This window comes from Panthera leo, chromosome E2 (assembly GCF_018350215.1).
Source record: "Panthera leo isolate Ple1 chromosome E2, P.leo_Ple1_pat1.1, whole genome shotgun sequence".
Classification (NCBI taxonomy): Eukaryota; Metazoa; Chordata; class Mammalia; order Carnivora; family Felidae; genus Panthera; species Panthera leo.
In genome coordinates this window covers 38,292,453-38,305,360 of record NC_056693.1, presented here as the reverse complement: position 1 = coordinate 38,305,360, position 12,908 = coordinate 38,292,453, and the positions used below count along the sequence as shown (strand labels likewise).

At 37.4% G+C, this 12,908-nt stretch overlaps 1 long non-coding RNA gene and 1 pseudogene across 1 annotated transcript; one reads left to right on the top strand and one right to left on the bottom strand.

Annotated features, from left to right (window-relative positions):
- Positions 1 to 464: 464 nt before the first annotated feature.
- Positions 465 to 6,264, bottom strand: LOC122208405. The gene is made up of 4 exons (XR_006197222.1): positions 6,201 to 6,264; positions 4,351 to 4,400; positions 3,746 to 3,784; positions 465 to 1,331 (listed from the first exon to the last, which is right to left on the bottom strand). It is a non-coding gene; the product is annotated as an uncharacterized LOC122208405 (long non-coding RNA).
- Positions 6,265 to 6,321: 57 nt separating this feature from the next.
- LOC122207740 lies at positions 6,322 to 6,537 on the top strand (annotated as a pseudogene).
- The last annotated feature ends 6,371 nt before the right edge of the window (positions 6,538 to 12,908 follow it).

The following is a 12,908-nucleotide window of genomic DNA, read 5'->3' as shown; positions in this document are numbered from 1 at the left end:
ATGACGTAGACGTGGGTTGCCAATGTGGGCAAATAGACTCCAATTATTGATACCCTGTGTTCATGGAGGAGGTAAATTTGGGATGAAAAGCAATCACATGATTTTCTGTGCTTACTAAGATCTCAAAAGATAATTTTGATCATGCCAATATATTGTTACTTGTCTTTAAGAAACTGTGTTAAATACAATCAGGAACATGTAAGATCGTATACATCTCAGCCCTGCAAAAACTCTCAGGCTCTCTTGTCCACATTCCCTAATACCCTAACCTAAAACAGTTTAGGATAGCTACAGAAGAAGGTGATGTCGGATGCTGTTACAAGTCACAAAATATCAGTGGCTTAAGAAAATAGAATTTTATTTGTATTCATGAAACTGTAAAATGAGGGTGTTCCTGGACACCAGGTGATGTATCTCCACGTGGCAGTTCAGGCCCCAGGCTGATTCCATTTACTGGGGTTCTCAGATTTTTCTTCTAACCAAGATAGAAACAATGGGAAAAAAACTTTTTAAAATTCTGGCCCAGAAGGAACAGACATCCCTTAAGCTCACTTCCCATTGGTAAGAATAAAGTCACAAGATATGTATCTGGGAACTACAGTTTGTTGCGGGGCAACCTTCTCCCAGTGACAATTCCAGATTTTGAAAGAGGAGCACACATTCTGATGCAGAGCCAACCAGCTTTTCTGCATTGTTCCTGCAGGAATATGGGGCAGGCTGCTCCATTCCTCTTTGCCATTTCGTTTGGTGAATCCTCACTCAAACCTCAAACTACGTTCAAGCATAATTTCTCTTTACAGTCGTCTGTGATCTGCCCAGACAAGGTAAGAAATCGCCTCTTTCTTGCAGCTCTAACATCTGTAAATCTTTCTAGTAGAGTAGGTAAAGTGTTTGTGCACAACTATTTAATTGTCTCTTATGATCATTTCTAGTATCGTTTCCACTACTTTCACTCACTCTCCTTGAGTTATTTCATCTGCCTTCATTGCTTCAGTTGTCATTTATACTATGATGGATTCCACATCTGTATCTCTAGCGTAATGCATTCTCTAGATCTTGAGGCTGGTAATGTGAATTAGTCAGGATTCTCAGAGAAACAGAATAGTAGAAAGAGAACAATATATGAAGAGATTTATTCTAATATTGGCTTGTGGAGTATAGAGAGAACTGAGATGTCCCATACTCTGCTTTCTGCAATGGAGAGACCCAGGAAAGCATTTGGCATAGTTTGAAGGCTTGAGAGTCAAAGAGCCAATGTTATTTTCCAGTCAGAGTCTGAAGGCCTGAGATCCAGGAGCACCTAGGTCAGGAGAAGATGGACGTCACAACTCCTGCAATCAAGCAGAGAACAAATCAACCTTCTTGTTGTATTCAGGCCTGAAGATTGAGTGATGATTATGGACATTGGTGAGGAACATCAGCTTTCCTCAGTCCATTAATTCAAATGCTAATCTCTTTCAGAAACACCCTCGCAGACACATCCAGGAATGATATTTAGCCCGATTCTCTGGGCGTTCCTTGGCCCAGACAAGTTGTTACATAAAATTAACCATCACACAACCACGCACCTACTTGGGAATATTTAATGGCAATGTATTTATATATGTTGCTGCATTTCAAACCATCCCAAACTTTAGTGGCATAAAGGAACCATTATATTAAAAAAATTTTTTTTGAAGTTTATTTATTTTGAGAGAGACAGCGACAGTGTGTGTGTGAGGGGGAGGGGGTGGAGAGAGAGAGAGAGAGAGAGAGAGAGAGAGAGAGAGAGAGAGAATATCAAGTAGGCTCCATGTTGCCAGCACAGAGCCCAACACAGGGCTTGAATCCATGAAACCATGAGATCATGACCTGAGCCGAAACCAAGGGTTGGATGCTTAACCATCTGAGCCACCCAGGTATCCCATAAAGCAACCATCTTAGCGTGCTTATGATTTTGTGGTTTAGGACCCAGGCAGAGCATGGGGGAGGTGTCTTATCTGTGCTCCATAGTGACTGGAATCCTCAACTAGGGTGACGCAAATTTCCAGAGACAGCTTGCTTTGATAAACTGAGTCTATGTTTGGGACTTCATTTCTGACTGTCAGCTGGATTACTTGGTTATTTTTATTATCTTTGCTGTGTTTGGAATACACAAGTCGGCTTCTTTGCTCACCTATCCAGTACATACAAAAGAATGCCTGTAACAGTCGCTCAACTACATTTTTCTTTAACTTTGTGAATATTTTGCTGGGGGTTAAAAGTTTTATTTTAGAACACAAGTTCTTATTGCTTTATGATTCCTCTAAATTGTCCTAAAAAAATCAACAGTCTTTCTTTAGTTCATTTTTCTCTTGTCATATTTTAACATAGTGAGCTTGAAGAAGCCAATTGCCATGTTTTAATGTTTTGCCTATAAATTTCCTAGCCAGATCCGTGAGTCAATTGGGCACTCTTTCTCTTTTCCCTATTTTCTCAGGCTACAGTGTTGCCAAACATTCTGCTATTACATAGGTAGTGTCTCTCGTTTTTCTTTTTCTTTCTTCCTTTTTTTTTCCTCCAGTCTCCAGAAACTTTTCCCTCATTGTCTTTCAGGACCTCCTCAACAGGCTTCTTAAGAAAATTCTGGCCTCCATCCACCATTTTAAAGTCAGTGCCACAAGTTGTAAATTTTTATTGTAGTGTCCTATCACTCCCAGATAACTGAGTTTTGTTACAGTTAACTATTGCTGTGTTACAAGATATTCCACATTTAGTGCATAAAGGAATGACTGTTTTGTTACACTGGTTACTTTGTTTTGATTAAGAATTTGGGTAGTACACCATAGGGATGGATTTTCTCTGTTGTGCTCTTACTTGGACCCTAAGCTGGAATAGCTCAATTAGTTGGAAGTGGGTAAGACAACTTGATAAAATTCTCAATCCTTTAAAGTTACAACTTCAGCACATTCTTTGGTCTCCATTTATATTCTCTCTAACTAGTTAGAGATCCCCTTCCATCTCATTATATATGCATAGATTTTCCCCTGATATCCTGGAATTCCTTTTAATAGCATTACTTATTTTATGGGAAAGAAAGAAAAAAAAAAGACAACTTTGACTTGCTTCTCTATCTCATAAAACTAAATTCTCTGTGAAAGGAGAGAGAATGTCATTCTTGTTTACCATCATATCTTCACCACAATACATTGTTACATGTCAGGTACTCAATAAATACTTAATGAATTTTGAAGCCATCAATTGTTTTTTAGTTCCCACTGGAAAACAGAATTATCTTAGTGGCAGTTCATCTCAGTGACATAGTTGTATGTTTGTCCAGATCTAAACATACACAGAATTTATCCAAGATACATTAAGACAAGTTAGCTAGAGGGAAAGCCAAGTCATGATTTATAGTGAGGAGACAAATGTTTTAATGAGTAAGACAGTACTCAGAATATAATCTGAAAGGCATTGCAAAGCCAGAGAGAATGAATCACAATTTCAAAAGGTGGGATGAAAGTGACATTGCCAAAAAACAGAAACAGAACAAAACACTGAAGCTAATGGGTTGGTTTGGATAGATGCATTACGCCATCTGGTTTTGCTTGAGGAAAGGAGCTTCACAGATATGACAACTTAAAGGAGTGTTTTAGACTATGAATTAATTGGAGGCTATGATGAACAACCTAGCATTTCCAGTATCCTCTCTTCCATGCAAAAATCTTGGTAAGTCAGCACCTAGGAAGTTACCCATTGGTCTCTGAGAGCACTTACTAAAACTCACCTGGGATTTATACTGGTGTTGGGATATAGTTGGAAATGGCTAGGAGGAAAGACATTAAAAGAAGTCAAAGAAGGCCATCAGTGAGGAAAAATAATGGACAATGATATTTAGGTAAAGTCTCAGCCATTGCTATTTTCCCATAATTATTAAGACATTTATATTTAATCAGTACTAAATTTCAAGAAAAGGGTATCTGATAATTATAAAATTGGACTCGGGTCTGTTGGACACAGAAAGTTCCTTTGTCAACAGTGATATGAAAGCCATACTGTATAATCTCTTGGTTTTAGATTCTGTGTCTTTTGCTCAAATACTTTAACATGCACTCTAATGTAGTAGACACCCTTAAACCTGAGTCCTTATGTGGAAAAGCTCTCCTGATTCACCTATGGCACCTCTGCTCATTTTAAACCTTGTGTTAGAACTTATGCAGTGGTCAGTCTCTACACCATGAGTGAGGTGGGCTCATTTCCCTAGGCATAGACTAAACTACTAAATTCACATATATTCTGTCATTATGTTGACTAAAAAATGGTGTCATCCTCAATATTCTAGCTCATTACTTAGGCTGTCTATAGTAAAAATTAAGTGAAAAAGGGACTTACTGGAAACTGTGGGATAACAGATTTCTTCAATCAGAATCTCTTCATATTTCCTCCAAAAAAAAACATGCCATTGACAGGAAAGATCAAATAAAATAATACATCACCCATACTTGACACATAACTACAGTACAGAGAATTCTACAGTCCTCAAGTGATAATAATTAAGAAAATACATATAAAACACCAGCAAATTTAGCTCCACACTTCATACTGAAACAGAGCCAGATAGAGACTATAAAATAGGAGAAGTAGCCTATGTCCACCACTATAGAACACTGACATAAGTCACCTTAAGAGTTAAAAACGGGGGCGGGGAAGAGTTCTACACTGAAAGGGGAAATAACACACCTGATCAGTGGGTCGTGATACTTGATATTGTGAAGTTAAAAGAAAGTAGCTATAAAATGTGTCCAAAGAACAGAAGAACAGTATCAGGAAGAATTGGGTTTGGGAGCCAGAGGCTTATTTGCAAACTTGGTGGTGAGGAGAGAGAGAAAGAAAGAGAGAGGGGGAAAAGGGCAGAAGGAGAGAGGAAACCACAAAATCAGAAGAAATACTAGCTTCTCCTCCAAAGAGTGTTATTTCTTAATGGTCCATACTTCACTGTGCCAAAAGAGACACTTTTAAACTGAGAAACCTAGTGAGTTACTCAAACTCCTCTCTGTGAGTATAAAATCACCTGTTATTACTTGTGCAGGATAATATAAAACACTTGAAAATGAATAAAGGCTGTCTAATCAGATATACTGTGTAAATTTAGTATAAGAACTTTGACTACTAGAAAATATTTCAGTTGATGATAAATCACCTCCCTAAAAATATTCCACCTCAAAACAGAAGTAAACTATATCATAATATGTCAAATTGAAGTAAATATCTTTAAGTATGTCTTTACAGTAGAAAGAAAACAACCTCAAGTCACAGATTTATAGACTCAGAAATGGACAAAAAAAGAAAGATGCAAAATGAAAATTAACCAAATGTAGAAAACAAAAATTAAAGACAGAGAAAAATACGTAACAATTTATAACTAAAGAATAATCACAATCATGCCTGTTTTCCAATAGAAACAACTGAAAATTTCACAAAAGAAATTAGAAGAAATTAGCTAAAGCAACCAGACAGTGATGGAGATAAAAGATTGTTGGGATGGGGTGCTTGGGTGGCTCAGTCAGTCGAGCAACCAACTTTGGCTCAGGTCATGATCTCACCACTCTTGGGTTCAAGCCCTGCATCAGGCTCTCTGCTCACAGCTCAGAGCCTGGAACCTGCTTCAGATTTTGTGTCTCTGTGTCTCCCTCTCTCTCTGCCCCTCCCCCTCTTGCACTCTGTCTCTTTCTTTCTCTCTCAAAAATGAATAAAAACACAAAAAAGATTGCTGAAGATGATCCATCCTTGAAGAAGAAAAAACAAAACTGTAGATGAGAACTAATATTTAAAGCTGTAATCCAAGAAAATTTGGGAGTTGCAAAAGCAGATCTGAGTATGTATATTTAAAAGTATACTGTGTATGTGGAAAAATTGATCTGGAATTATCAACTCTGAGAGATAACCTAGCAAAACTATCAGACTCAAGAAATTCTAAGTAGCTGAGGTAATGGGAACCAGAAAAGAAATTTGAAATTCCAGAAGTTATATTCTCATTAAAAAAAGGTAGAAAAAAGGCAAAAAAGCAAACACAGCCTCACAAAACTCATCCCTTTAGCATAATTAGAGCACAGAGAACTTCAGTTACCTAGAATATATAGAAAAAACAAGGACATAGAGATTGGTATGAGAGGCTACTACTGTCCAAATCTTGGACAACTTGTTATCAACAATAATATATAGCAATGTTCAAAATTACTTACCCAAAATGTTCAGTTCTTTCAAGGGAAGGTTTAACTGCCAGGAGACAAATATTGGCAGTCTCTTTCATTTCCATCCCTTTGCTTCCTGCAGGTCACATGCTCTCCTGCAGGCTTTGTAGTTATGCCTCATAACCTTGAGGAAATCAAGAACTTTCTGCTCACAGCCAGGAGAAAGGATGCCAAATCTGTCAAGGTCAAGTAAATAGGATAATGTGAAATTTAAAGCTTGATGCAGTAGAAATTTTATATTGTGTTTATCACAGACAAAAAGAAAGCAGAGAATCTGAGGCACTCTCTGCTCCAAGTTTTGGCAGTGAAGGAGCAAGGACAGAAATGAACCAGACATAGTGATTTGAACTGTGTTAATTTTTTAAATAGAAGGAAGGAAGGAAGGGAGGGAGGGAGGGAGGAAGAAAGGAAGAAAGAGGGAAGAGAAGGAGGAAGGGGAGGTGAAAATGAGTAAACTTTTCTCAGGGATAAGAATGCGAGCTAGTAACTGTATAAGGGATGATAAAATTTTTAAAATCATCATTGTGCAATTGCCAATGTAATAATTATGTAGGCAATGATTATCAGTGTTATATGCTTAAATGAAATCTTTTTGGGAAAGAGAATATTTATAATCTTCCACTGTATAGCCTCATACTAAACCCCCTTAATTGTAAACTCTTCAAACTATCACACCATAGTATAACCTTTAATTGTGAAAGATATCTTTCCGTAAGTTGATGTCATCTTGTACATTTTTGGCCAAAATTTGGGGCTCTACGTTTTGAAAATGATGAAACCAGCACAAGAATTTCAAAAATAAAGAAAACAAGTCTTAGTTGAGATCTCAAAGACAAACTTAAGCTCTTCTAGTTATGAAACTATTAAGCATTGGCCAGACCAATGTAAAGACTTTGAGAAGGTCTCTACTAGGAAGTTGTCTACTACTGATCCTCAGATGGTCTCCCATGGGCTATAATGTAGATACTTGAAAATCTTCGTGACCATCATTCCTAATTAGCTTAAGTAGCATAAACCTCTGTCCAGACAAAGATTACAAGAAAATATTACTTAAAAAAATTAATGTTTATTTATTTTCGAAAGAGAGAGAGACAGAGACAAGCAGGGAAGGAGCAGAGAGAGTGGGAGACACAGAATCCAAAGCAGGTTCCAGGCTCTGAGCTGTCAGTACAGAGCCTGACATGGGGCTTGAGCCCACAGATGGCGAGATCATGACCTGAGCCAAAGTTAGACATTTAGCCATCTGAGCCATCCAGGTGCTCCTAAGAAAATATCACTTAACTAATATCTATGCCTAGTGGATTTCCCCTGCCTCCCCTCAGATCCTGAGCCTCAAGAAAACAAGGGTGATGGTTTTATTCTCTATCTTTTACCATAATCACTGACTAAATTCCCTGGATCCATGCATTTACTCAATCACTGTGGATATAAATTGAATTCTAATTAATAGATAACACACACACACACCCTAACAGAATTAGGAGATACTAAGCACAGATCACATATTTAATCTCCCTCCAACTTTATTTTCTCCAAAGTACTTCTGGAGAAGTATTTTCTCTGCACTTCATCTTTAATCTATTTCAACATCAAATTTTCAGGGTTCTCAGTCAATATATAACTAATTTCTTAATCTTCTTTAAGACATGACAATTCTATGTGGTAAAGAATTTCTCTTTCTTTTCCTTTTTTAAAATTAAATCTATTTTTTATAATTTACATCCAAGTTAGTTAGCACATGGTGCAACAATGATTTCAGGAATAGATTCCTTAAGCCCCTTACCCATTTAGCCCATCCCCCCTCCAACAACCCCTCCAAAAACCCTCTATTTGTTCTCCATATTTAAGAGTCTCTTATGTTTTGTCCCCCTCCCTGTTTTTATATTATTTTTGCTTCCCTTCCCTTATGTTCATCTGTTTTGTATCTTAAAGTGCTCATATGAGTGAAGTCCTATGATATTTGTCTTTCTCTGACTAATTTCACTTAGCATAATACCCTCTAGTTCCATCCACGTAGCTCCAAATGGCAACATTTCATTTTTTTTTTCATTGCTGAGTAATATTCACTGTATCTATCTATCTATCTATCTATCTATCTATATATACATATATATATACACACACACACACTGTATATACACACTGTATGTATATATATATATATACACACACACCACATCTTTATCCATTCATCCATCGATGGACATTTGGGCTCTTTCCATACTTTGGCTATTGTTGCTGGTGCTGCTATAAACATGGGGGTACATGTGTTCCTTCAAAACAGCATACCTATATCCCTTGGATAAATACCTAGTAGTGCAACTGCTGGGTTGTAGGGTAGTTTTATTTTTAATTTTTTGAGAAACCTCCATACTGTTTTCCAGAGTGGCTGCACCAGCTTCCATTCCCACCAGCAGTGCAAAAGAGATCCTCTTTCTCCACATCCTCGCCCACATTTGTTGTTGCCTGAGTTGTTAATGTTAGCCGTTCTGACAGGAGTGAGGTGGTATCTCCGTGTGGTTTTGATTTGTATTTCCCTGATGATGAGAGATGTTGAGCATGTTTTCATATGTCGGTTGGCCATCTGGAAGTCTTCCTTGGAGAAGTATCTATTCATGTCTTTTGCCCATTTCTTCACTGGATTATTTGTTTTTTGGGTGTTGAGTTTGATAAGTTCTTTATAGATTTTGTATACTAACCCTTTATCTGATAAGTTGTTTGCAAACATCTCCCATTCTGTTGGCTGGCTTTTAGTTTTGCTGATTGTTTCCTTTGCTGTGCAGAGGCCTTTTATTTTGATGAGGTCCCAGTAGTTCATTTTTGCCTTTGTTTCCCTTGCGTCTGGAGACATGTCAAGTAAGAATTTGCTGTGGCCAAGATCAAAGAGGTTTTTGCCTGCTTTGTCCTCAAGGATTTTGATGGCTTCCTGTGTTACATTTAGGTCTTTCATCCGTTTTGAGTTTATTTTTGTGTATGGTATAAGAAAGTGGTCCAGGTTCATTCTTCTGCATGTCGCTGTCCAGTTTTCCCAGCACCATTTGCTGAAGAGACCGTCTTTATTCCATTGGATATTCTCTCCTGTTTTGTCAAAGATGAGTTGGCCATACGTTTGTGGGTCCATTTCTGGGTTCTCTGTTCTGTTCCATTGATCTGAGTGTCTGCTTTTGTGCCAGTACCATATTGTCTTGATGATTACAGCTTTGTAACACAGCTTGAAGTCCGGGATTGTGATGCCTCCAGCTTCGGTTTTCTTTTTAAAGATTTCTTTGGCTATTGGGGGTCTTTTCTGGTTCCATACAAAATTCAGGATTGTTAATTCTAGCTCTGTGAAGAATTCTGGTGCTATTTTGATAGGTATTGCATTGAATATGTAGATTGCTTTGGGTAGTATTGACATTTTAACAATATTTGTTCTTCCTATCCAGGGGCATGGAATCTTTTTCCATTTTTTTTCTGTCTTCTTCAATTTCTTTCATACAATTTCTATACTTTTCAGGGTATAGATTTTTCACCTCTTTGGTTAGATTTATTCCTAGGTATTTTATGGGTTTTGGTGCAATTATAAATGGGATCGATTCCTTGATTTCATTTCTGTTGCTTCATTGTTGGTGTGTAGGCATACAACCAATTTGTGTGCATTGATTTTATATCCTGCAACTTTGCTGAATTCATGGGTCAGTTCTAGCAGTTTTTTTGGTGGAATCTTTCGTGTTTTCCATATAGAGTATTGTGTCATCTGCAAAGAGTGAAAATTTGACCTCCTCCTGGCTGATTTGGATGCCTTTTATTGCTGTGTGTTGTCTGATTGCTGAGACTAAGATTTCCAATACTGTGTTGACTAACAGTGGCAAGAGGGGACGTCCCTATCTTGTTCCTGACCTTAGGGAGAAAGCTCTCATTTTTTCCCCATTGAGGATGTTATTAGCATTGGGTTATTAGTATATGGCTTTTATGATCTCGAGGTATGATCCTTCTATCCCTACTTTATTGAGGGCTTTTATCAAGAAAGCATGCTGTATTTTGTCAAATGCTTTATCTGCATCTATTGAGAGGATCATGTGGTTCATGTCCTTTCTTTTATTGATGTGATGAATCACATTAATTGTTTTGCAGATATTGAACCAGCCCTTCATCCCAGGTATAAGTCCCACTGGGTCGTGGTGTATAATTTTTTTAATGTATGGTTGGATCTGGTTGGCTCTTATCCTCTTGAGGATTTTTGCATCCATGTTCATCAGGGAAATTGGTCTATTGTTCTCCTTTTTAGTGGGGTCTCTGTCTGGTTTTGGAATCAAGGTAATGCTGGGTTCATAGAAAGAGTTTGGAAGTTTTCCTTCCATTTCTATTTTTTGGAACAGCTTCAAGAGAAAAGGTATTAACTTTTCTTTAGATGTTTGGTAGAATTCCCCTGGAAAGCCATCCGGCCTTGGAATCTTGTTTTTTGGGAGATTTTCGATTACTAATTCAATTTCTTTACTGGTTATGTGTCTGTTCAAATTTTCTATTTCTTCCTGTTTCAGTTTTAGTAGTTTATATGTTTCTGGGAATTTGTCCATTTCTTCCAGATTGCCCATTTTATTGGCATATAATTGCCCATAATATTCTCTTATTATTGCTTTTATTTCTGCTGTGTTGGTTGTGATCTCTTCTCTTTCATTCTTGATTTTGTTTATTTGGGTCTTTTCCTTTTTCTTCTTGATAAAACTGGCTACAGGTTTATCAATTTTGTTAACTCTTTCAAAGAACCAGCTTCTGGCTTCATTGATCTATTCTACTCTTTTTTGGTTTCAACAGCATTAATTTCTGCTCTCATCTTTATTATTTTCTGTCTTCTGGTATGGGGTTTTATTTGCTGTTCTTTTTCCAGTTCTTTAAGGTGTGAGGTTAGGTTGTGTCTCTGAGATCTTTCTTCCTTCTTTAGGAAGGCCTGGATTGCTATGTACTTCCCTCTTATGACTGCCTTTGCTTCATCCCAGAGGTTTTGGGCTGTGGTGTTATTATTTTCATTGGCTTCCATGTACTTTTTAATTTCTTCTTTAAGTTATTGGTTAGTCCATTCATTCTTTAATAGGATGTTCTTTAGTTTCCAAGTATTTGTTATCTTTCCAAATTTTTTTCTTGTGGTTGATTTTGAGTTTATAGCATTGTGGTCTGAAAATATGATCTCGATCTTTTGTACTTGTTGAAGGCTGATTTGTGTCCCAGTATGTGATCTATTCTGGAGAACGTTCCATCTTTACTGGAGAAGAACGTATATTACACTGCTTTAGGATGAAATGTTCTGAATATATCTGTTAAGTCCATCTGGTCCAATGTGTCATTCAAAGCCATTGTTTCCTTGTTGATTTTTTGATTAGATGATCTGTCTGTTTCTGTGAGTAGGGATTTGGAATCTACTATTATGGTATTACTATCGATGAGTTTCTTTATGTTTGTAATCAATTTTTCTATATATTTGGGTGCTATCACATTTGGACCATAAATGTTTACAATTGTTAGGTCTTCTTGGTGGATAGACCTCTTTATTATGATATAATGCCCTTCTTCATCTCTTGTTGTAGTTTTTATTTTATAATCTAGATTATCTGACATAAGAATGGCTACTCCAGCATTCTTTTGTCAATGATTAGCATGATAGATAGTTTTCCATCCCTTTACTTTCAATCTGAAGGTGTCTTTAGATCTAAAGTGGGTCTCTTGTAAATAACATATAGTTGGATCGTGTTTTTGTCCATTCTGTTACCCTATGTCTTTTGATTGGAGCATTTAGTCCGTTGACAATTAGAATGAGTACTGAAAGATGAATGTATTGCTAATATGTTTCTTATAGAGTTGGAGTTTCTGGTGGTATTCTCTGGTCCTTTCTTGTCTTTGTTGCTTTTGGTCTTTCTTTTTCTTTTTTCTTTTTCATTTTTGTTTCATCTTTTCTCCCCTCAGAGAGTCCCCCTTAAAACTTCTTGCAGGGCTGGTTTGGTGGTCATGAACTCCTTTAATTTTTGTTTGTCTGGGAAACTTTTAATCTCTCCTTCTATTTTGAATGACAGCTTTGCTGGATAAAGAATTCTTGGCTGCATATTTTTCATTTTAATTTTTTTAATGTTTACGAGAACAAAGGGGAGGGGCAGAGAGAGAGGGACACACAGAATCCGAAGCAGGCTCCAGGCTCTGAGCTGTCAGCACAGAGCCCGATGTGGGGCTCGAACCCATGACCCATGAAATCATGACCTGAGCCGAAGTTGGACACTCAACCGACTGAGCCACCCAGGTGCCCTGGCTGCATGTTTTTCTGATTTAGCACATTGAATACAGCCTGCCACTCCTTTCTGGCCTGTCATGTTTCTGTGGATAGGTCTGCTGCAAACCTGATCTGTCTTCCCTTGTAGATTAAGGACTTTTTTTTTCCATTGCTGCTTTCATGATTCTTTCCTTGCCTGAGTATTTTGTGAATTTGACTATGATATGCCTTGTTGATAGTTGGTTTTTGTTGAATCTAATGGGAGCCCTCTGTGCTTCCTGGATTTTGCTGTCTGTGTCTTTTCCCAGATTAGGAGAGTTTTCTACTATGATATGATCATATAACCCTCTGCCCCTTTTTATCTCCCTCATCTTCTGGGACCCCTATGATTCTGATTTGTTCTTTTTTAATGAGTCATTGATTAAATCATGCTCTTTTGCCTTAGTCTCCCTCTTTTTTCTGCT